The 23,756-nt window shown below is 48.4% G+C and overlaps 1 long non-coding RNA gene across 6 annotated transcripts; it reads right to left on the reverse strand.

The window, feature by feature from the left end:
• Positions 1–714: 714 nt before the first annotated feature.
• Positions 715–23,267, reverse strand: LOC117313774 (uncharacterized). Of its 6 annotated transcripts, none has more exons than XR_012334257.1 (6): positions 22,141–23,267; positions 19,781–20,697; positions 19,001–19,213; positions 17,921–18,003; positions 1,612–4,264; positions 715–1,245 (listed from the first exon to the last, which is right to left on the reverse strand). It is a non-coding gene; the product is annotated as an uncharacterized lncRNA (long non-coding RNA). The 6 variants fall into 6 exon arrangements; XR_012334258.1 differs by having other exon boundaries at positions 1,612–1,837; positions 1,936–4,264; positions 19,001–20,697; XR_012334261.1 differs by having other exon boundaries at positions 1,626–4,264; positions 19,001–20,697.
• Positions 23,268–23,756: the final 489 nt, after the last annotated feature.

Raw genomic sequence — 23,756 nt, forward strand, 5'->3', positions numbered from 1 at the left:
TCCTCCCTACTGGAATGAAAGTCCAGGAGAACGCAGATTCCTTTCTGTTTCATTCACCACGGTGCACACCCCAGAGCTTAGCACAAGGCTTGCATAGCGTGGGGCACTCTGGAGACAGTCACTGGGTAGGTGGATGGGTGGACAGACGGATGGACAGATGGATGGAGATATCAGATGTGAAGATGAAATAACCCAGGAGAGCGAGGGTAAATGTTAGATGACAAAGTCAACAAGCACAATCATCTCGGCAGGTGAGAACGGCAGTCTAAAGCTAGCAAATGGAATTAGCAGGCTGTGGAAAGCGCTCCCACACTTAGACTTCAGGGAACGGTTGCACAAGTGCACGATGGGAAAGATAATGGGGCTGAAAGGCAGCACATGCAAAACTGACAGCATCTCGGAAGACAGCCGGCTCGACCTGAGTCAAAATGACACCAGACTGTCAGAAAGCCTCAGCCCTGGTGGCCCCACTCATTAGAATAATCATAGTTTTCAGTGGACAAGCACCTCCTATACGCTTTCCTTCATTTGAACTCACATCTTTTCATACAAACGGGAAACATTCATGTGACAAGGCTGTTCCTTGAAGTCTGGCTTTTGTAAGAACAAAGATGAGAAAGAATCTATAAAGAATGAAAATATGTATACGCGTAACTGAGTCACTTCGCTGTGCACCTGAAACTGACACAGCGTCGTAAATCAACTCTACGCCACGAAGATTAAGATTTTTTTTATTTAAAAGAACAAAGATGAGAAACCACCTAAATGTCCACCAATAGGAACTGACATGCCATGGATACAAAACAGTCTTTTAATGAAGACTCTTTTTTAAAAAAAATAAATTTATTTATTTATTTTTGGCTGCGTTGGGTCTTTGTTGCTGCGCGCGGGCTTTCTCTAGTTGCGGCGAGCGGGGGCTGCTCTTCATTGCGGTGCGCAGGCTGCTCATTGCGGTGGCTTCTCTTGTTGCGGAGCACGGGCTCTAGGCGCACGGGCTTCAGTAGTTGTAGCACGTGGGATCAGTAGTTGTGGCTCCCGGTTCTAGAGCGTAGGCTCAGTAGTTGTGGCGCATGGGCTTAGTTGCTTCGCGGCATGTGGGATCTTCCCGGATCAGGGCTCGAACCCGTGTCCCCTGCATTGGCAGGCGGATTCTTAACCACTGCGCCACCAGGGAAGCCCTTAATGAAAACTCTTAATGTACTTATCTGGAGCAGTATCACAGGCAGGTAGGTAAGTGGAGGAGATCTAAGAAAAAAGAAAATAAAAGCCCGTTTTTGTTTAGCTTCCAGTAAAGCCGTGGGACTCGGGCGACCTTTGACCATTCGCTCGGGCATCATCTGGGTGCTCATTAGAAATGCAGAGTAGCCGGCCCGATCTCAGACCCACTGCAACACAGTCTGCATTTTCATAAGATTCCCAAATGATTTCCACACACCTTCACTTTTGAGAAGTGCTGTTTTAGAGAAGGAATTTCACCCAGCTTCCTCACCTCATCCACACCCCGAGAAGGGCTGCCGCCCTCTCCCGCCAGCCTCCCTTCTCCAGCCCTTGTCCCGGGGGCCAGGGAGCCCGTGCATCCCAGTGGCCTTGGGTCCCCCCTGAAAGGCTCACCGGGACACACTCACGAGCTCTGGACTCTGCAGGATCCTCCCTGATGAGCTCCGAGGTGCCCAGGGCTGAGCTGACACCAGTGGCTGGTGACTTTGCCCGGTGACTCTGCTTCCCGCGTCCCACTTCCCGCAGGGGCGCCCGTAGGTGGACGTGATTGGCTCTTGTTGGTCGCACTGCTCAGGTCAGGACACCGGCTGGTGGCATGGTCATTTCTAGTTGTCACCATCTAAGTGTTCAGGACTGACATCAGAGGGAACCCATCCTGGCGCTGTCAGCTCCTGCTCCCAGAACCGACGGCATCTCCAGCCAGGCAGCCAGGCTTACCCCATCTTCCTTCTCTGCAGCGATGGGCAGCCTGCGGCCCTCACCCCGTCAGGATCTCAGAGCCAGAAGCAAAGCGTCCACACCAGCATCGTGCAGCTTGGAGCGGGGCGGGCTTGGTTCCCATGTTGCAGTCACGGTGAGATGCACACCGGCCTCGGGTTGCCTTGGCTCCCAGAGGCCCAACTAACTAGGACGCTAACTAGTTAGTTAGGGCAGCATCCTACAGGATCTGTACCCCGGTGACCAAAAAGCCCCCACTCTGGAAGTCAGATCAGTCCAGGAAAAAAATGTAAAGGTCTTTCCGATTCATTTCAGAAAGAATCAGTGTCTGTGAGACTGAGCTATGGAAAGTGCTGACCTCTGGGAGAGGTCAAATCACCAGCTTACAGAACTTGGGGAGCTGCAGGCAGATGTCCCATCAGGATGACGTACGGCCTCGCTGTTGAGCCCAACTGAGGCTGTTCAGGCTCATCTTCTCCACCTACCGCACTGCTTCCTGCACGAGAATCACTTTTTCTTCCCATACGAATTTTAATGTTCTAAAATTGGGATGTCTTACAGCGGAAGTCCATATTTATCGTGTAGTATTTCCTTTCTTTCCAAAAGGCTATAATTAAATTGAAGATGCATCCTCCCCCCCCAAAAAAAGGGAAGCCCCACCCCTGCACTTCGCACCCACAGCAGCTGCACACACCACATGTTCGCAGCTGTCAAGCCACCAAAGGCCATGGAGGAACCTTAAACATGTATCACTAAGTGAAAGAAGCCAATGTGAAAAGCCTCCACACCGCGTGATTCCAGCTCTAGGACGTCCTGGAAAAGGCAACACCATGGAGACAGTGAAAAGATCAGTGGGTCCCAGGGGTTTGTGAGGAGGAGAGCAGGGGATTTTAAGGCAGTGAAATCATACTGTGGTAAACTGTGGGCTTTGTAAATAATAATGTACCAGTATTGCTTCATCAGCTGTAAAATGCACCAACTAATGCAAACAGCTAATAACAGGAGAAGCCGTGGGAGGGAGGGAGGGGTAACCGGGAACACTCTGTACTTCCCACTTAATTTTCTGTAAACCTAAAACTGCTCAAAAAATAAAGTCCATTAAAAAATAATGAGTCCTGGTGCTTCCCTGGTGGCGCAGTGGTTGAGAGTCCGCCTGCCGATGCAGGGGACATGGGTTCCTGCCCCGGTCCGGGAAGATCCCACGTGCCGCGGAGCGGCTGGGCCCGTGAGCCATGGCCGCTGAGCCTGCGCGTCCGGAGCCTGTGCTCCGCAACGGGAGAGGCCACAACGGTGAGAGGCCTGCGTACCGCAAAAAATAATAATAATAATGGGTCCTTTAAAAATTAAAAATAGAATTCACATATGATCAAGCAATTCTATTTCTAGGAATATATGGGTGAAGAACTAAAAGCAAGGGCTCACAGAGATATTTGCACACCCGTGTTCGCAGCAGCCCTGTTCACAACAGCCAAAAGGTGACGGCACCCAAGTGTCCATCGATGGAGGATGGATGGACACGAGGTGGTCCATCCAAATAATGGAACGTTATTCAGCCTTAAAAAGGAAGGACATTCTCACACCTGCCACAACGTGGAGGAGCCTTGAGGACATGATGCTCAGTGACATAAGCCAGCCACAAGACAGATGCTGTGTGACTCCACTTACATGAGGTCTCTGGAGTCATCAAACTCACAGAAACAGAAATTAGGAGGGTGGGTGCCAGGGGCTGGGGGAGGGGGAACGGGACATTATTGTTTAATGGGGACAGAGTTCCCGTTTTGCAAGACAGAAAAATTCTGGAGATTGGGTGCTCGACAGTGAAAATACACTTAGCACTACTAGTCTGTGTACATAAAAAGGATTAAGATGGTAAATTTTATCCTATGTGTACCTTACCACAATTAAAAATTAAAAATGATGAAGAGATAAGTGAATATCTGGCCTAACTTTGCTCACACACAGATTATTCCTAGAGGAAAACGCAAAAACTGACAATGTAGTTACTTCAAGGCAGGAGAATCAGTCGACTGAACCAGGAAGGCTCTCCACACGTTTTGAACTTTTAGCATTTTCTTACCGTGGACATTTCTTAACTTTTCAGTTTAAGAGAAGTCTGGTCGACAACCCTACATCCCTTTCTATGGAAGCAGGTGGTTTGGAGCTAGAGAGTTGGTTTGGGGTTTCTTCCCCACATACAGTTGTCACTTTTTAAACGAGACTTTAATTTGCGGCTCCATTATCTCAGCACTTGCAGCTTCGTGAGGGAACCTTTCTGCAAACTCTGGGAAGCCGTTTATTCGCAGGAGCCCAAATCTGCCGTCTTCGGTACCTAAGAGAACAAAACATGTCCATCGACGGTATTGCCTCTGTTGTTCTAACAGCAGTGGTGGGTTTCTGCGAATTCATCTCCACCCTGCCCTGCGCTTGTGTCCACTGACAGCCCTGCCCGGCATGATCCGGGGGGCACTGTGTGTCAGCACAGGCCTGAGCTCTCACGTGTATTATGTCATTTAATGGCCTGATAACCTTAGACTCACCACTACCCTTCCCTCCCTTTTACATATAAGGGGACTCTGCATAGGATGGCTAGATAACTTTTCCAAGGCCTTGCGTGCTGCCTTAGAGAACGATTTTGCACCAACCTTGCCCTATGGTTCCAAAGCCTGTGTGGTACCATGACCCCATGCTGCCTGGGACGGCCCTTCAGTGCAGGCCTGGAGTGCAGCCTGTGGCTGTGAAGCCACGGGACACCACACTGTGGGCAAGCTGCCCCCCCAGGACCCAGAGCCAGTCCCCCGAGAGTGCAAGTAAGTGGGCAAGCTCCCAAGTCTCTGAGTCTCTGCAAATCCCTGTGGCGGCTGATGAGCAGACAGGACCCTGGGGAACAGGGGGCGGTGGAGGGGCAGCCGTCCTGCTGTCCAGTCCCAGCTCCCCGTCCCACCAGCAGCACGTCCTGGCTCTGCTGAGACCTGCACCACCCAGACACTACCCTTAAAGGATTCTCTTATCACCAGCAACACCAGGAGCAATCGCTAACCACCAGCCCTCACGTGAAGCCAAGAGGCTCCGTAAAGGAGGTGCACGAGATTTCAGCAAACGCTGTGAGCTCAGCGTGTTTGCAAAGTAACGCGAGTGTCTGCGAGGGCTCGTCCTGGCCCCACAGGGAGCTCCAAAGTGGGACGTTCAGGGAACGTGGAGGTCGCACCAACACCCTAGACCATCCACTGCGTCCTGAGACGGGGGAGCTGACTCCCCGCCCTGAGCTCGCTCTGACCACCCTCCACCCACCCACCCCTACACGGCCCTTTAACGCCTTTAGAACAAAATCCCCAACAGGAAATCAAACGTGAGAAACGCATCAGGGGCACCTGAGGGAACCACCCGTTTGTGAAAGCCCCAAGCTTAGAATCAATTTTTACACTATTGTTATTAACCCCACGGGCAGCCGTGCTCAGAAGGAGTGTGTACCTGGGAGCCCCTCGACACTATGGGGCAGGATCACTGCCGTGGGGGGCACACTTCACAAGGAAAACCCACTCAGCTGGGGCTCAGACGCTGCCCTGTCTGGCCGAGACGCCAGCACCCTGCCAGATCTGGAGATGGCCAGTGGGCAGGTGTGTTGTGCTCTGGGCCCTCCAGGTGAGTGGGCGTCCTGGACCACCGGCATCTCCATTGCAGACCCCACGTCTGCGACGCCGTCCTGAGCTTCTCCAGAGCAGCGCTGGTGGGAGTGGGGTCTTTGCTCCATCCTGTGCTCAGCAGGGTGGCAGCCGCCCAGCCCCAGCCCACGGCTCCCCCGACCTCCACAGGGTCACAGCGGTGTTGCGACGAGGTGCGAGTTCTGGGCAACACGAGACCGCGTCACGGTCCAAATGTAGCACCGTTTACACAGTAAATCTGCTGTGACCAAAAGAGAGGAGATGTGTGACGTGGAAGGAACAGAGACAGGAGAAAGTGGCAAGAGAAGCAGCGTTAGAGAGCTACGCGCGGACGGGGCCACGGAGGCTGCGGTGGCGCCTGGAGGGCGAGCGCTGCGCGGGCTCGTGCCCAGACCCCTGCGGGGTAACAAGCGGGTGGAGGGGATGCCGCGGGGCCCAGCCAAGCCGGGGAGGCCCTGCTCTGCTGACCGTCGCGGGTGTCGGGAGAGTGGAGGGTCCCCAGCCTCCAGCGCCCTCCCTCCCAGGGCTCCTTGAACCTGGTGTCGGCCGGTGGGAGGGGCCCCGTGGGGGGGAGCGCGGCAGTGGAGGACGTTGGGCATCCCCTGCGACCTCCTCTCAAGCGTCAAGAGCAGCTCTCAGAGGTCTTGGTGACTAAGGATTCTGGAGTGGTCACTTGAGGACCGAGAACACAGGACGACAAGATGTACTGTGAGACTCCGAGGAGACCTCCTCTGCAAGATGGGCCAGGCCTGCCCACACAGCTCCCTCCTTTCATCCTGAACATGCTAAGTGGCGGGCAGGCGGCAGGGGGCTGCGGGGGCCCTGCCAGCTGTCTTCGGAGGGTCACTGCCTCACCGGAGGCACAGCTGGGAATTCTGTCACGAGCTGAACTGCTCATCGCTCAAGGCTAGAAACCGAACGTGGGGAGTCAGCGCAGTACTTAATTTTTTGAACTGTGCAGTCTTCTGATGTGCATGAACAAGAATGACACAAGCTTATCTGTGCTACGACTCTGGAAATGTATCGACATGGACATAGAAAGCGGAGAAAAAAGAGAAAACGGTACACGTAAAACCCTTCAGGCTCGTACAATAACTATAGCTTTGTCCTCATAAATATTGCTTGAGCTCACGTTATCTCCAGAAATGACAAACGTAACACATGCTTCTCACAATCTCTGAAAGAACGCGAAGATCATAAACAGCTGATAAGCGATCACACACGCCTTCCGTTTACTCCCCAAACCTCACCGCAGTCAGTCTTGACATCCCACTATGATCCTTGCATGCGTGCACACACACATGAACTCATTCTCTCTCTCTCCAACTTTTCTAATTTAAAACATCATGACACCCCTCCAGCTCAAGAGACGTAACTCATTCTTTTGAGTCTTTTTACAATATCCCATGATACAGACGTCCCAGGGCATAGTAAACTCTCTTGCTGTTGGACCGTCAGGTTGTTTTCAGGTTTTTGCTGTTAAAACAGTGTAGACATCACTGTGAATGGCAGAGGAATGACCTCCAGGAATCCCCTCCTCCATAAAAGCAACAAAAGCCCTGGCAAAAACGGTCATCATCGACTTTCTCTGACCTCTGGAAATTAACCAAGGCTTGCAATAACCCGACGATCTTTTATTCAGGTAAAACAGCTGAACCTCGGAACAGAGAGGGCTTTGTGGCCTTTTAACTCCCCTATTGCCATCTCTCCTCCTCCCTCTCTCCTTGGAGCCTGGAAAACCCACAGCCTGAAATCCCACTGAAAACCAGGAGCCTGGCAGCCGCCAAAGGGGAAGGATGAGTTGGAACTTCTTCAAGGCCCCTTCCCCAGTGAATTCTCATTATATGGCTTCTAGGTGGTTCTGTGAAAGACCCCACTTTATCAAATGGCCCGACTCAAATAAAGTGCAAACCATGTTTCCCCCAGGGGTGTTTGTGAAAAACAAATCAGTAGCAGTTGTGTAACACCATGACTGCCTGAAACAGTGGCAAAAATTAGGCTAACCGAAAAACTTAAAAGGAAAAGCTGAGGAATGAGGTGTCCAGAGAGGGCCTTGAAAAGCCCTGACATATTCCTGGGATTCTACGAGGCCACAGGCGTGTGCATGGCTCTCACATCCCAGGAAAGACCCGAGAGGGTTCTAAGCTCTCACCTCTGGCTGACTTGAGGCTCTGCGCACAGCAAGCGATGGCTAAGGCAGAGACGCCATCTGCCCTGCCGCGTGCTGAGGCATGGCCCAACACACACAAAAAGACCTTGGCAAAAACTGGAAGATTTACTGGTTCCAGACATTGGAGGAAGTTGTCCAGTCATGAGCTGACCACTGAGCTAACTGAGCAGAGACTTTGGTGACCACACATGACAAAGAATACAGACTTTACAGAATTAGTTCTGTTTTTAAAAAAAGCCACTAAACAAACAAACAACAACAAAAGCAACAACAAACAGTAACAACAACAAACCCTGGGTGGGAGGGAGAATTTGATTTATAGAGTTGCCACATTATATTATTTAAAACATGCAGTTTTCCAAATAAATTACAAGACATGCAAAAAACAAGAAATCATGGCCCACACGCAGGTTAGACAAAGGCTTTGCATCAGTAATTTTAAATATGTCCAAAGAACTAAAGGAAACCATATCTAAACAGCTAAAGGAAAGCATGAGGATGATGTTTCACCAAATAGAGAACAGCAATACAAAGAAATCGTTTTCTTAAAGACCAAATGGCAAATCTAGAAAAAAAATTACAAAAACTGAAGTGAAAATTCACTAGATGAACTCAACGTAAGATCTGAGCAGGTAGAAGAAAACAAATCGGAACTTGGTAAGACAGATGAATAGATGTTATCCAGTATGAGAGACAGAAAGAAAAAGTAATGGAGAAAGATGAACAGTGCCTCAGAGACCCCTGGAATCTTAACAAGCAATTTTACTTCTTCTAGACATTCTTAAGGAAAGGTGGCGTTTCCCCCCGTGAGTGTGGCAGTGGAGACCTGGTGACTCTGGCGCGGGACAGCTCCTCGTCCCTGTGTCTTCATTTGTGGTGAGACGCCAGCAGTGCGAACGTCAGCACAGTTGATCCAGAGCAAACCACAAGGTTCAGAAAAGGTGTTCATCCCTCGGAATATTTCACCCCATGTGTGCTTGTTACCCAGCACTCACTTGAAGGAAGCCTCCTTCCATGATCATTGATAGAATCCCAGATGAAGACAAGCAAAATGGTAAGTCAGCCATCCTTTTTAAGCTGAAAGTACACGTTTGCAGACAAGATCTTCCTGTTTGCAGATACAGCTTCAACACGACAGGTGACAGCGGTGTCAGAAAGCAGCCGTGCCACGACTCCTGACCTGACTCGTCAGCCAGCAGACATCCAGCAATGTCAGCGCCTGGCTTGCCGCTTCTCTGTGCCGTTGTGAGCCAGTCTCCAGCAAGACCGTCGCCTACTCCGGAAGATGTTTCTGTAGCCTTTTCATTTCTCGTTCGACAAGCTTTATCAGGCAATTTTGGGTTTTTAAAAGAACTCATCAAGTCTATGCTTAAAATGTCCTATGTCTTTTCCTTTAAACTCTGAATGACAGGCCCAAAAGTGGTGGCTCGGTTTAACTGGCACCTTCATGTAATTTGAATTTTTTCTGTTGCATTAAACACAAGGTACATTCTTAATCTATAGAGCTGAGGGGGAAATAGCTTTCGTCATATTTCCATTTCTTACTTGCAGTTTCAACCAGTTTCTTTGAACTAGACTTCTTTCTTAAGAGAAGGCCCTGATGCATGCATTTATCCTTTGCAGCATCTTTCTACGCAGACAGTGCAGCTGTGCACTGAGAAAGCAAGCCTTCTAATCTCCCATTTTAAAGCCATTGAGTCATCCTTAAATATAACAAAAATATATACATATATTTTTAATTTATTTATTTTTTATTTATTTTTGGCCGCGTTGGGTCTTCTCTTGCTGAGCGCGGGCTTTCTCTAGTTGCGGCGAGCGGGGGCTACTCTTCATTGCGGTGCGCGGGCTTCTCATTGAGGTAGCTTCTCTTGCTGCAGAGCACGGGCTGTAGGTGCACAGGCTTCAGTAGTTGTGGCACGCGGGCTCTAGAGCGCAGGCTCAGTAGTTGCGGCACACGGGCTTAGTTGCTCCACGGCATGTGGGATCTTCCCGGACCAGGGCTGGAACCCATGTCCCCTGCATTGGCAGGTGGATTCTTAACCACTGCACCACAACAAAATATATTATAAATAAATTTCATTTTATTTTAGAATAAGATATTTCATTCTAAAATAGTAATAGTTTCAGACACAACTATAAAATTTAGAAATGTTTTTCCATAAGTTGAAATATTAACAAAAACAAGATGAAAAGGTATAGTTACTTTTTTGTATTTCTGCATAAGAAACTTGAAATTACTTTTCTTTCTTATTTTCCCAAATGTTATGTTATTGTTCCCTGACTATTAGTGACATTGAACAATTTTTATATATAGCTTTTCATATTTTCTCTTCAGTGATCTCCTTATTTATATAGTTTGTTCATTTAAAAAACTAGGTTACCTTTTTCTTAATAACATAGAATTTTCCGCATTATAATTAATATTATTATCTTTGACTTTGGGTTTTTTTCCCTTTAAAGCTTTTTAATATTTATATAATCGAATCTGTGCATCTTATCCTTTATAGCTATGCATTTCCTACACAGCCTGGATGGTCATCTTTACCACAATATTACAAAACTCTTCTCTCATATTTCTTCCAGTATTTTATTTCACTTTTAGATTTATATATTCAAACTGTCTGAAGTGGATGATTATTCATGGTGTTATGTATGATTTTTTTTCTTCCACATGAATAGACAATTTTCCAGCACTATTTATTGAATAATTCTTTCTCCACCAATGAAATAACATGCCAACTTTATCATAGATGAAGTTCTTTCATACACGTGGATTGTTTCTCAATGTTTGCATTTGTTCTACTAATGTATTTGTCCATCCTGTGCTCATACCTCTCTGTAGCTTCACGGGTAAATTCTAATAATATATAAGTATATACCCTTGGTCACTAATCTTCATCATCAAAAATGTCTTGTCAGACCTCATGCCTTTAACTTTTCCATACAAATGTTAGACACATTTTGTCTAGCTAAAAAAAGCTAATGGGATTTTGTTTAAAATTGCATTAAATTTATGTATTAATTTGGGAAGAATTATTGTTTTCTTTATTCATGTATTTATTATTGCCTTATTAATCAGGTTTTACATTCTGTTCTTTGATCAAATATTATGATATTTAAAAAATATAGGTTATTTTGATTTTGCTTATCCTTTGGTGTATTATGATGTTTGTTGCTGTGAATAAAATTTTCACCTTATTTTTATACTAAAAGTCCTGTTAACCGGCTTGGTATTGAGTCTCTTGTATTTTCTACGTATGGAAGCATTTCATTTGTAAAAAAAATTCTCTTGGATTTTCTATGTACATAAGCATTTCATTTGTAAAAAAATAATTCTACTTTCTTTTTCATTGGTATATCTTGTAAAATGTTGAATACTAGAAATTACAAAAGATATCTCTAATTCCTGCTTCTAGGGGAGATGTTCTTAGTATTTCTCAACATAAGTAATTTTAATGATAGCTAAGGGAATTTGAGATTTTCCAAAATAAATTTATGGAAATTATAGTAGGTATAAAGGAAGATAACTAGTAAGAACAGAGAAGTATTGAAAGCTGTTAATCTCTGAAAATGCACATACGTACAACTTAACCCTACTTATTTAGAACATTCTAGAGAACACGAGAATAGTGAGCTCACATTCCACAGCCTCTGGAAAACCCTACTGCACACTTGTGGGAGAGGGAGGGGGGAAGAGTATTTAGTATTATTAGGAAAGTGGTTTTGACCTCGAAACCTCTGAAAGGGTCCCAGAGACCCCAGGGGCCCACAGACCACGTTTTGAGAACCCTGTTGTAGGTGACTCCCGTCAAAAACTTCAGAGATGCTGGACTGAACTGGTCCTGAAGGTGGAGTCCAGGGCAAAGAAGGAAGAAGATCGTGACGCAGGTCACCTGGGCTTCCCTGCGGCCTTTGGGGCTTCCAACCAGGCTGAGGAGGCTTGGTCCTTTGAGGGGAAGAGCCTGGTAACCACTCACGTGCAGCTGGCCTTCTCCCGCAGCCGCAAGCTCCGAAAGAGAAAAGACACCCGCGGGCAGCCCGCGCGCCGTTCTTGCTTTCCTGCGGCGTTTCCTCGGTTCCCAGGGATGTGATCAACCGCAGCGCCAGCTTCGCACATATGCAGACCATTCTCGAGACGGTCGTAAACATTCGGACTAGACTGACTCAGTCATGGGGACGTTTTGGCTCCAGCCTGTGCTGAACTTTGCCCATTCCAGAAATATCCCGTAAGACATTCCCAAGGCTCTGAGTGATGCAAACCACATTTCTCCACTTACCAGAGACAAAAATGAGATTGAGAGAACAGGCTTCTTCCCGATAACGGGGCCGTGCGAACAGAGGCCAGCATACGGGGCTCGTCTCCTCCCCGCGCTCGGAACAGACCCCTCGGCGTTGAGGGTGATCTTCCTCAGAGCTGACACCACGCAGCACCCTCTCTCCTGCCCGCGGGCGGGGCTCCAGGGCCTCAGACGTTCTGCAGAGAGAGCGCTGGTGAGGCCACGCGCTCACCATGTGTCCCCGCGGGCAGGATGAGGCCTTCTTCGCTCATGCCTGGGGCACAGCACTGCGTTAGCCCACCCGAGATGAGCGGACGTGCGGCCCACCGTCCTGACGCGCAGTCTGCCTTTCTGTTTCACGAGCGCGTTTTCTGTCTATGTTGGTCTGCTCGGGCTGCGCTTAAAGCACAGACGTTTAGTCCCTCACGGTTTGGAGGCTGGACATCCAGGATCGAGGTGTGGGCAGGGCTGGTTTCTCCCGCGGCCTCCCTACTTGGCTTGGGGATGCCGCCTTCTCCCCGTGTCCTCACGTGGTTGTCCCTCTGTGTGTGTCTGTGTCCTCATCTCCTCTTCGTATAAGGACTTCGGTCCTGTGGGATCAGCGCCCATCCTAGTGACCTCATTTTACCTTAACCACCACGGTAAAGGTCCCCACCTCCAAATACAGTCATCCAGTCCTGGGGGTTAGGGCCCAAACACGATTCAGGCCAGAACACTGTTTCTCCTGTTACCCCCTTGCGCTCCCTTAATTTCCACGTGTGCCAGAGACAGCCAGGTCCACCTCGTGCACCTCTGACTCCGCGGCGCGTAGAAAGGTTCCCGGCCCGCGACAAGGGTTAAATATGTATTTGTTGAAAATAGGAAAGTTTTACAAATAGCCACAGGTAGATACACCAGCAACACAAAGACGAAAAGTAATAAAACAAACAAAAATCCTACTTTGAAGGGGCTCGATTCTATAATTTCATATTAACGAACGATCATTTATTCCCATGCAAAGTACCCCAGAGGATTCTCAGTGATGCCACAATAATTCTATGGAGTTATTGAGTGTCTTTACACTATTTTAAAGATAAGGGAACTAAATAAACTTCCATGGTATCCTCTTCAGAAAGAGGCTTAGGACCCGTGTGCAAAGCTGCTCACTGAGTAGCGTGTACTTTACACTGTGCCTTCCGGGAAAGCCTGCCACTCTGACAATGCCAGCATTTCACGATCCGCAGCATCTGCGGATTAAAGGAAAACGGGTTTCAGGCAAAATTTCCCCACATGTACTATCACACGATTCAATTTCATATGTAAATGAACTCTAAAGCATAAGTGTTTAAAGCAGGAAGTGAAGCACATCTGGTGGGTCTTCCCCTCTCTCCCTCTCTCTAAAGAGAAAAAAAAGGATGCTTCTCAGGGCACATGGCAAAGCCAGGACATTTGTATCTTCCCTTCCGTGAACTTGCAGACATCTGGACCTGCATCTGGAGTTAGGAGGCTGCGTCTCTGGCTGCAAGTCATCGCACACTGGATCTGGAAAATGATTCATCCAAAGGAAAAGTGCCGCAAGATGCAGCCAGCTTCTCGAAAGTCATGGAAAAAAGGTCTTGAAAAACAAAGTTGTTCCGAACTCCACAAAATTGGCCGGATGCTTCAGAAGTCCAGGATTTTTCTCTGCTGATTTTAGGCCCCTCAAGCACCGGAGATCCCTAAAATGCCCCCACGGGGAGCAGCAGAAACAGAAAGAACACCTTCGTGACTGCTTCCATGGGCCGTCCTGTTCCACAGAGCCGGCCGCAAACAATCTCTTGTGCCACATTCAGCGAAAAGCACAATTTTAGGAAATGCAATCAACCTGGGGTCCCACTGACCTGCAGATAACCTAGTCCACAACAATGAAACCTGAAAAAAGATTTCACTTGAAACAAGGACAAGGGAAAAGAAACTTGTAAAAATAAAATACTTCCCCATTTTAGGAACCAAGTCAATGAATTCTCGGAGATTTCGGGTCCCTGCCTTCGTAGGTCTGCCCTGGGTCCGGAGCCATGTTGAGGTAGTTTTCCCAGGACTCAGGGAGCGCCCCCCGGGCCCCAGCACGCGGACAGCAGGAGTTAAATTTCACCTCGGAGGCCCCATCGTAATCGTCTGCTAAGTGGCCCTCGTAAGAAATGCCACCAGGAAACCTGAGACACATTCCTTTTTTTTTTTAAACATTTTTATTGGAGTATAATTGCTTTACAATGGTGTGTTAGTTTCTGCTTCATAACAAAGTGAATCTGTTATACATACACATATGTTCCCATATCTCTTCCCTCTTGCGTCTCCCTCCCTCCCACCCTCCCTATCCCACCCTCCATACCCCAGCCCTCTAGGTGGCCACAAAGCACCGAGCTGATCTCCCTGTGCATTGCAGCTCTATTTACAATAGCCAGGACATGGAAGCAGCCTAAGTGTCCATCAACGGATGAATGGATAAAGAAGATGTGGCACATGTATACAATGGAATATTACTCAGCCATAAAAAGAAACGAAATTGAGTTATTTGTAGTGAGGTGGATGGACCTAGAGTCTGTCATACAGAGTGAAGTCAGTCAGAAGGAGAAAAACAAATACCGTATGCTAACACATTTTTATGGAATCTAAGAAAAAAAAAAGGGTCATGAAGAACCTAGGGGTAAGATGGGAATAAAGACACAGACCTACTAGAGAATGGACTTGAGGATATGGGGAGGGGGAAGGGTCAGCTGGGACAAAGCGGGAGAGAGGCATGGACATATATACGCTACCAAACGTAAAATAGATAGCTAGTGGGAAGCAGCCGCATGGCACAGGGAGACACATTCTTAGAGAGGACAGCGCAACCTCATAGGAGCCACCGAGCCACCCGGAGACTCAGAGGCAGGCAAAGGAGGGGAAGGCAATTCACAGGCTCTGGAGTTCTCCTCCAGCCCTCCCCCTGCTTCAGGGACAGGCCAGCAGCCAGGGGACCTTACATCTGAATTTCATTCAAAGCAAAAAGGATTTGAAAATCTTATTTTCACGTTCAAATGGTGATAAACCTAGAAAAGCAGGAAACCTTTGATTTTTTTGTTTGTTTGGATTTTTCTTCCTCTTTGTCCCCAGGACAAAGAAAATTCTTTTAAAAATAAGGAATTTAGCAAACTTTCATCAAGGTATTACAAACAAAGTGAGGCGAGCCGCTCTGGGCCTTGGAATGACAGCCTTGAAGAATCAGCGTTCTCTCCAAATCTAAACGGGAAAGCACAAGAATGTGGAAGGGAAGTTTTCTGCACAAGAAGAATTTGCAGTAAAAATGAGGTCGAGAGAACAGAGCGGGTGCTGCACGAACCAGCCCTGGCTGAGCCTTCAGCCAGCAAACCAGGCAGGACAGAGCTGGAGGGCTCCGGCCCCGCTGCCCCTTGTGTGTGACCCTCCACCCCTCACCAGGCCCCGGCCTCTGGAGGAACGACGTGGCGGCCACGACCCCGCTCGGCAGCCCAGCGCGGGGGGACCCGGGTCTCAGGGGCCATTGCCCCCCCCAGACTCTGGGGAAGGGGTCTTGAACCAGCCTCCCTGCATCCGCACATCACAAAGGCATTGTCTGACAGCCTCCTTAAGGATGGATCCTTGAGCATACATTTTCTATCTTAAAACAAAGACAACAGACCACTTTATAATCTAGGAATTGCAAAGCAGAGACTTTACAGGTAACATTTGAAATGAGAAGAGCTACCCGTCAGGAAGGAGAAGCGAGGAGAATTTATGCTGACTCTGCAGTAAACCAACTATACTGATATCCAAAGTGGTTTCTATGCACTCGTTGGACATTGTGTGATCAATACTTCATAGATACTAAGAAGACTCACTGTTACAAACTCCAACCCATCATTCCAACTCTTCGTCATGCACCGAGCGACCAGGGACGGGAAAGCAACGCTGATGGCAGAAAACCTGACCGCTTCAACGCCCTCTGCGCTTTCACTCCCGTCAGTTCTGAAACGAGGGTTCCTCCACTCACAGGAAAATTCTTAGTTTTCAGTCCTAGTCTCTTCGAAAACTCACCAAAACCAAAAAGACCCATGAAGACTGAGCATTAATACTTCTTCTCTAACTCCCAGCCCTTCCTCCTTCACCTAGCTTTCAACTTACATTCTCTTCCCTCACTCAGAATCTCCAGAATTTCACAGGTCCCACGTTGGGGACAAATAGCAGAAGGGAAGGTGGAAGTCACCTCGCTTTGTCACAGACCTGATGAACTGTCACCCTCTTAGGTCAGGATTACACGGCATTTCTTGACAACCGCTTTGTACCCACAGCCGAGATGGAAGACGTGTGTCTGCATCTGGTACTGTGTAACCGGACTGCATCTCATCCCAACAGTCCTGGCGGCGGGAGGATGCAGGAAATGACTTGGACCCTGAAAAAGTGGCCTCATTGAGACAGTGCGGTTCATAACAGAATAAGGGGGCTGGGAAGGACTGGCTGTGCAGCCTCAGGGCACGTTGCTAATAAAAGTGCTGGTGAAATGCTGTTTTAAGTGCCCAGACCTATGATGTCAGCGTTCTTTTTGCACACAGGGGCTATTTACTACCCCATAAGCTGGAAGATGGGGAGATTATGGGTGAAAAAAATGGTTCCCAAACCGAAATGCAATCACTCACTCGCCAGCGCCCCAAGGACTCCGAGTCCGTCTCCAAGTCCTCTCCAGCCAAAAGCAAAGTCCTGTGTCCTAAGCGGTCGAAAGCTTCCTGCCCTGATTCCATTCTCAATATATATGCCACATCTGAGCCAGGACTGGGTCAGCCTGTGTATCTCTGGGGAAAACATGCTTGTCGTGTCCCACTGCCTGCAGCCAAGGTGAGAAGGCGGGGGGCGAGGAGGGGAAGAGGGGGAGGGGGCCTGAGAAGAAACCCCCCCACATCTTAGGTCCCGTTGGCGTGGGGTGCAGACAGCCAACATCAAAGCCAACTCTTCACACCTCGCCTTACGTGGACTGTATGTATGCGCCCCTCCCCGCACAGGCTAAATGCTGTGCTTAGCGACACAGAGCCAACTGAGCCTGACCCACAGGAGGCACTCAGAAAACATCTGCTGACTAAGCAAGTTAGGTGCGCTCCCCCTTCTCCGGCCCACGGTGAAGGTGAGAAAGCCACGTGCTGCCTCTGGGAGAAAATGTATGTGCCTTCCCCCAGCCCAGGGCAGGGGCTGCGTTACTCAGGAACACGGGGAAGGGTGCCCTGTCCATCGAACACACTGTCAACTTGATGAATACACACTGAATTTCCCCCCTTTGTGTGAGAAGCTGATTCATTCATATTCAACATCCATTTCTGGTTCTATACGCCAGAAGAGAAGGTAATAAAGACTATATCTCTCTTAAACTCATGGCCAACACAATACTTAGTGATGAAATTCTAGAAACATTCTCATTAAATCAGTGTGTGGGGGGCGGATAGGGAATAAAATAGCCACTCCCTCCAATATCATTTACCATTGTCTAGATGTTGTAGCCAACGCAATAAAACATGACACAGAAATACGAGGCACCATGTTTGGCAGCATCTCCCAAACATGTTCCTTGGAACGCTACTTCCCTGAAATGTTAAACAGTTTCTTTGGTGCAAGACTTCTCAATGCCTTAAAAATCCTGACATTTGCTATGAGTCTCCAAGAAGGGACACATTATCCAGCATTTCCCAAAGTTTTAAATATCGAATTGTTTTTTCCCTCTGAGAATTTGAGAAGTCATGTGTTCCTTGGAACACCCTTTGGGAAACTCTGACTACATTTCTTTCTAGTCTTCATATACTTTAATTTGTATATTTAGTCAAATACATCCATTTCTCTGAAATAAAACAGTAGTTAAGAATAAGGGCTTTAGAGTAAAATACCTTAGGTTTGAATCCCACATCCTGGACTGACTGAGGGACTGAGGGGATGTTCCTTCATCTTCCTTGACCTTCAGTTTTCTCATCTGTAAAACAAAGATCATGACATCTCTCTTACAAAATATTGTACATATTAGACCTGTAATGCATGTAAAGTTGCCTACCCTCAGGCATAATTAAAAATTCCAATTAAAACATCCATGAGCTATCACCTCCACTATGAAATAGTCAAAACTAGGAAAGATGAAGTGAGGTGCATCCTCTTTTATCACAGCTGGTGAGGCTGTAAAGTGTTGCCTCTTAGAGACAGTAATTTGACAGTTTACTCAAAAGCCATAAAATTATTCATATATTTTGATTTAGTAATTTCACTTCTAGGGTAAAAATTTTGACAAAGATGTTTGTTGAGGCTTCTTTATAGTAATGAAATTTCGTAAAGAATATCAACGTCCATCAATAGGGAACTAATGAAATAACTCACAGCACAGGGGCTGCACATCTGTCATTTGTTGGCTGCCCCCTGGGGTGTTTCCTCTTGTGCATAATCCTGTTGGGAGGAAGCACCTGCCAACCCAGAAATCGGGGGCCTGAACCTCTCTTCTCCCCACATGCCCAGGGCAGGCATCTGAGTCCGATCTGTCCAATGATCACCTCTCTCAGGACTTTGAATCTGGAGCTGATGAAGAATTATTCGTTTACAAATTGTAAATACTCTACCTGACATATTTCCTGATGTGTGTGTATGTGTGCGTGTGTGTGCATGTGTGTGACTGTGTGCATGTGTAAGACTGTGCATGTGTAACATCAATGTTTTTCTAAGTCTCATCAGAGGTGTGTCTATCTTATTATTCTTTTCCAAGAAACGTCTTTGGTCTGTAAATTATCTCGATGTTGCTGAGGTAGGTCACCCATTTTATTGATTTCTGCCATGATTCTCAGGATTCCCTTCCTTCCTGAATGCAGAAGGTATTTGCCATGTACCCGCTGACCCCATGTCTTTTGGATTTCCTCCATAATGAGTTCTGTCTCCCAAGGTGGCAGCCAGAAACTTGCCTTCCCAGCCTCCCTGTACTGGGTTCACACCTGAGATTTACACTCTGCCAATCAGGCCCTCCCACGTGAGACCCTCTCTGAGACAGAGCACACTGCAAGGAAGCAGGCAGCAGGCCTGGAGTGGAGAAACTCCCTTCTGGCCAGGTGACTTCAGGGGCGTGAATTAGTCGAGGAGACCCTGATGTCCAGCGGTCAGTGTTAGCGGCGCCGGCGGTGGCAGCAACTACGGGGGTCCTTCCACACCTGTTTTGGGGTGGAGTTCAACGTCATTCTGGTGATGCAGCCTCCAAAACGGACTCTTCAGCCCTCCCAAGCCAGAGAGCCTTTAAGTGTCCTTTAATAAATGCATTTTCTGCTGAAAGCAGCCAGAGTGGGTGCTGTTGCTTCTCAGTAAGAATTCAGACTGATGTGCTGTTCCTTTGGTGGTTTGTATTCACTATAGGTTAAACACTCGACAGACCACTTTTGATTTTCAAAGTATGAATCTTTCATCTACTTAACGACCACAAGTAAACTCCCCCTTCAGCTTTCTGGAAACCCTGCACTCGACTCTCATCTTGGCGTCATGACTGTCACCCTCATCCTTTCAGTCAGAGCGACACTCCCCCACTCCTCTCCGAGCATCCTGAGCTCCAGACCTGCACGCGTTGCCTACCACGGTCGGAAGAGGGCTGAACTTGATAAGAATCTCCTCCAGTCGGCCACTTACCCACACCAATCCCACAGCCAGACTTGAGTGCCTACAGCATTTAGGAATAACGTGCCTCTGTGACCAAAATGAGAAAAAACTCAGCATATCTGCAAACATACACCACTAGGATGTGAGCGCCTCGTGGAAAAATGGGGACGATGACAGCCAAAAGCTTTGGAACCTGCTGGGCTATATTGTAAAAACCTGGCGATGTCACGTGACTGCGACAGGACGGTGGCTCTTTACGGGGACGGCACCTAAAAGGAGAGGAGCCCAGAGGCAGGCTTGATGACCCTCTGTCTGTTACTGCTGCATCTCTCGTCCCCAGCAGCTCCCCTGGAGCGGAGCAACCTGGTCCTCGGTACTCTCGACATCCCGAGATCACTCCTTACGGCCTTTGTCTCTGCTGCTCTGTCTGCCGACCTTCCCATAGCCGCCTCCTCTGGGTCATCAGATCCCAGATCAACGATACCCCCAGGTCCCCCGTGGCCGACCACCTACCCGACGTCCATGTCTCAGCTGCATCACCCTGTTATAGTATCACCTCCGATACCGCAGGGGGCGGAAGGCCCTTGTGGCAAAAGGATTATTTTGATCTGAGTATCTTTAAGGAAAGGCAGACACAGGAGAAGCTCTGAAAACCTGGCAGAGGTCGCCCTCAGGAAGGGCTTTGCATTTATGAGGGAATCTCCATTTGCCAGTGTCTCCCTCTCTGGACCAGAGAGCCGCCGAGGACTCAGCATCACGGGAGACTCTAGTCACCTGAGAGAGCAGGGACTTCAACCTCCGAAACAAGCTCCTCCGCGTTCGCCCGCTTCTCCTGATGACCCCCCGTAACTGACTCCTCCAAACCTCAACATCTTTCTGCTGTTTTTAGCTGAAGATGGTGTTGAAGTGGAGGCTTGGCCGTTTCAGGGAGCGACTCCGTTTTCCTGGGTCTCTCCCATGTACACAGCACAGGATGTAGACGCTTGTGAAACTTGTGCTTGTTTTTCCCGTGTTGTCTTTTATCGCAGGGGGGTTTCAGCCACAGAACCTAGAAAGGTAGAGGGAAAATCATTTCTCCTCTCCTTCGTTACCACCAGAAATGTTCCCTTATATTAATTTGCTTGCGGTCTGTCTTCAAACACTTTTCTCTATCTGAAAGGTTGTTTGGTACATTTGTTGGTTGTCTGTCTCCCCGAACTTAAGCTTTGAAAGCAGAGACCTTGACTGTCCTCCCCTGAATGTTTCCCCAGCACCTACGAAAGTGCCTTGCACAGAGCATCACTCAAAAATGGTTTTGGAACCGAGGAATGAAATGAGAGCTCTAGGGCCTGGCCGGCCCCACCCCCTCCTCTGCTCTCCTCTGGGGTCATCCTCTTCTATCGTGAGTGCGCTTCTGACACAGAGCCAGGGAAGTCACGAGATGGTCACAGGGGTTCCAAGCAGGCACCCTTATTTATCATCTTCACTAAGCATCCCAGGGAAGGGCTCCAGGTGCCTGAGGCTGACCCCACGCCTGCATGGGCCCAAGCACAGGGGCCAAGTGATACAGACAGGCCTGGGCCTGGGGGTCCCAGCTGTGGGGCTGCCCCGGGCCAGCACCAAGTGGAAGAAGCAGGATGCCTCAGGGATATAGAGATGCTGCCACTAGTAGGTAGAAAGGGGAACAAGATGCCTGGCGCACAGAGAGACAACTCTAGACGATTCTCTAGATAACACGAAGGTTTTAAAGCACATTTTCCTCCCATTCTCCGATGTACTGCTGTCTTTTGAAACTCCCAGTTATTAATGAAAGTGTCAACCTGTTTGACCTCAGGGTTTACTTTTCATCTTCCAATGACTCCATTTTCCTAGTTTCAAAGGGCGAAGACGTGTTTACCTCTCTCCCGCTCTAAAGGATTAATGGGAGGTTAATAGACATTAACCTAAGTTGTTCACCTTCTCTAGAAAAGACAAAGTGAATAGCAAGGAAATACAATGCAAAAGGGAAATTTAGAATCTTTTAAAATCATGTAAATTTTCAAAGTTTAAACCTTTCCTTTAAATAGTATTTAAAGCTTTAGGAAGCAGTTTACAGGAAGATGACGCAAATGAGCTTCTCGTAATCAGAAGCAACAGAAACCACGTATCGACTGAAATTCCACCTTTAACTCAAGATAGGAAAGTAAGGTGCCCTATGTCCTTTCATCAGAAACGTGAACGAAAACTAGAAAACTGCACATAACATAGGCCAGGAAAAATATTTCTAAGCGGTGTTCCCTACATTGCCCAGCTCTGATCTTTCCGCCATAGTGACACCCAAACTCCAGACATCGATCAAATTGAGGCCTCGAAACGATTCCCTGGTTAGAACGGGGTCGGGAATATATTATAAGGAATTCAAGGCACCCCCACATTACCTATAATTTCACATTACTACAGACATATTTGCTGCTGTTGGAAAATAAAAGCCCCCCACCAAAAAAAAAAACACTTACTTCCCAGTCATACTTACCTGCTAGATGCGTCTACATCCTTTCTTTTTCCTTTCTATTAAATCCCTACGTCCTAAAACGCACAGCAAAGCTTTTTTTTGTAACTGACTTACAGATGGTAATGTCTTCAGGCTCAGCCCTTTTCTAAGAGCCCTCCAGCCACAGCCGTTTTCCACAGGTAGAAACCACAAAAGGAAAAGACGTTGACTACATTCGGTCCTCACTCGGCTCAGCAGGGCCCACTCCCTCTGCCAGATGCCAACACACACCCTCCACCTGACCAGCAGCTGACCGGGACCGGTGAGGCTTGACCCTGCCTCCTGGAAATGCTCTCCACAGAGATCCGCCAGCCCTGCCCCTCCACTACATCCCTCCCTGACACTAGCCCAGACCCCCCAGCGCATTCTGTCCTCCGACTCAGATGGGCTCACAGAGGCCCCGTCACGCCCAGCCTCCACCCCAAATCCTGTCTTCCCAGCGGGCCTGCTTAACTGCCCACAAGCATTTCGTCCTAAGACCTGGGTTCTGGAGTTTGGTTTGTATTTCCACGTCCCAGACAGCGTTTCCTTTCCGTGGAGGGACGGTGGGCGTTCAGAGCTTCTTTTGCTGAAGGAAAAGTTGACAAATGGAAACAACTCACTGTTTTCCAGATTCCTAGCATATTTTAACTCCAGAGACTTGAGGATGGAATAAGTGACTCGGACCCATCAGTGGGTCTCTCTTTCAAAGCCCAGAACTGCGCGCAGCTGGGTCTCTTTCTGCCGTGCTGCCGACACCCCACCCCATTCTCACTCACTAGATAAAACCAAAGGGGCATTTGCTTTTTCCAAAAATGTACCATCCCTCCAATGGAAAATAAAGTTCTGAATCTATCCTGGGCCTGCGTTGGTGAGGAAAGTCATGTGAGCCTTACAATAGAACAGACAGCAGAGTGATGTGTGAAAAGACCGCAAAGCCACCAACCTGGAGACGAAACTTTAGCTGTGAAAGCCAGTAATGAAAAGAAGGAAGAAAACGACCCCCGGGAAAGAAAAGCTATTTTGTGCCAGATCGTTTTAAGAGTAAGTTACCTGCATGATTTATTTAAATGGCTATTAAGCTGCGAAGGTGTTTATCTATGTAAAATACACATATTGGAAGAAGTCAGCTGGGAGCTTCACCCTCTAGAGGGAAAACCCAAAGTTCGTTACCAGCCGTCGGTCTACCGCGGAGAAGCCTGCACACCCCAGGGGCCAGGGATTCTAAAAAGGCCATTCAAGCCACAGGTGGACCCCGCGTTTCTCCATTTCCCTGTCCTTCCGCTTTTCTTCCCTTAAAAAAAAATTCTTACAGAATTTGCATTTGATGAGGTTCAAGAGGTCACTTCCCCTCCCCTCTCCCGCTCGGTCAGTGGAGCAGCCACGTCCGGGCCACCCTCAGCGCCGACAGGCGGAGGTTTTGCGCTCGGACCTGCCGCCCTGCGGGCCGCTGCGCCCCCGGAGAGGCCACGCTGGTCCCGAGCACAGGCCGACAGCCAAAGAGCGGCCCTGTCCTGTCCACCTTTTCCAGGCAGTATCTGGAGACGGTCCGATACGGAGAAGGCGCGGCCGAGCACCCGACGGGGACACTTGGAAGGCGCGAAAACGAAAACGCTGTC

The sequence above is a fragment of the Tursiops truncatus genome, chromosome 10 (assembly GCF_011762595.2).
Source record: "Tursiops truncatus isolate mTurTru1 chromosome 10, mTurTru1.mat.Y, whole genome shotgun sequence".
In the NCBI taxonomy this organism is placed as follows: Eukaryota; Metazoa; Chordata; class Mammalia; order Artiodactyla; family Delphinidae; genus Tursiops; species Tursiops truncatus.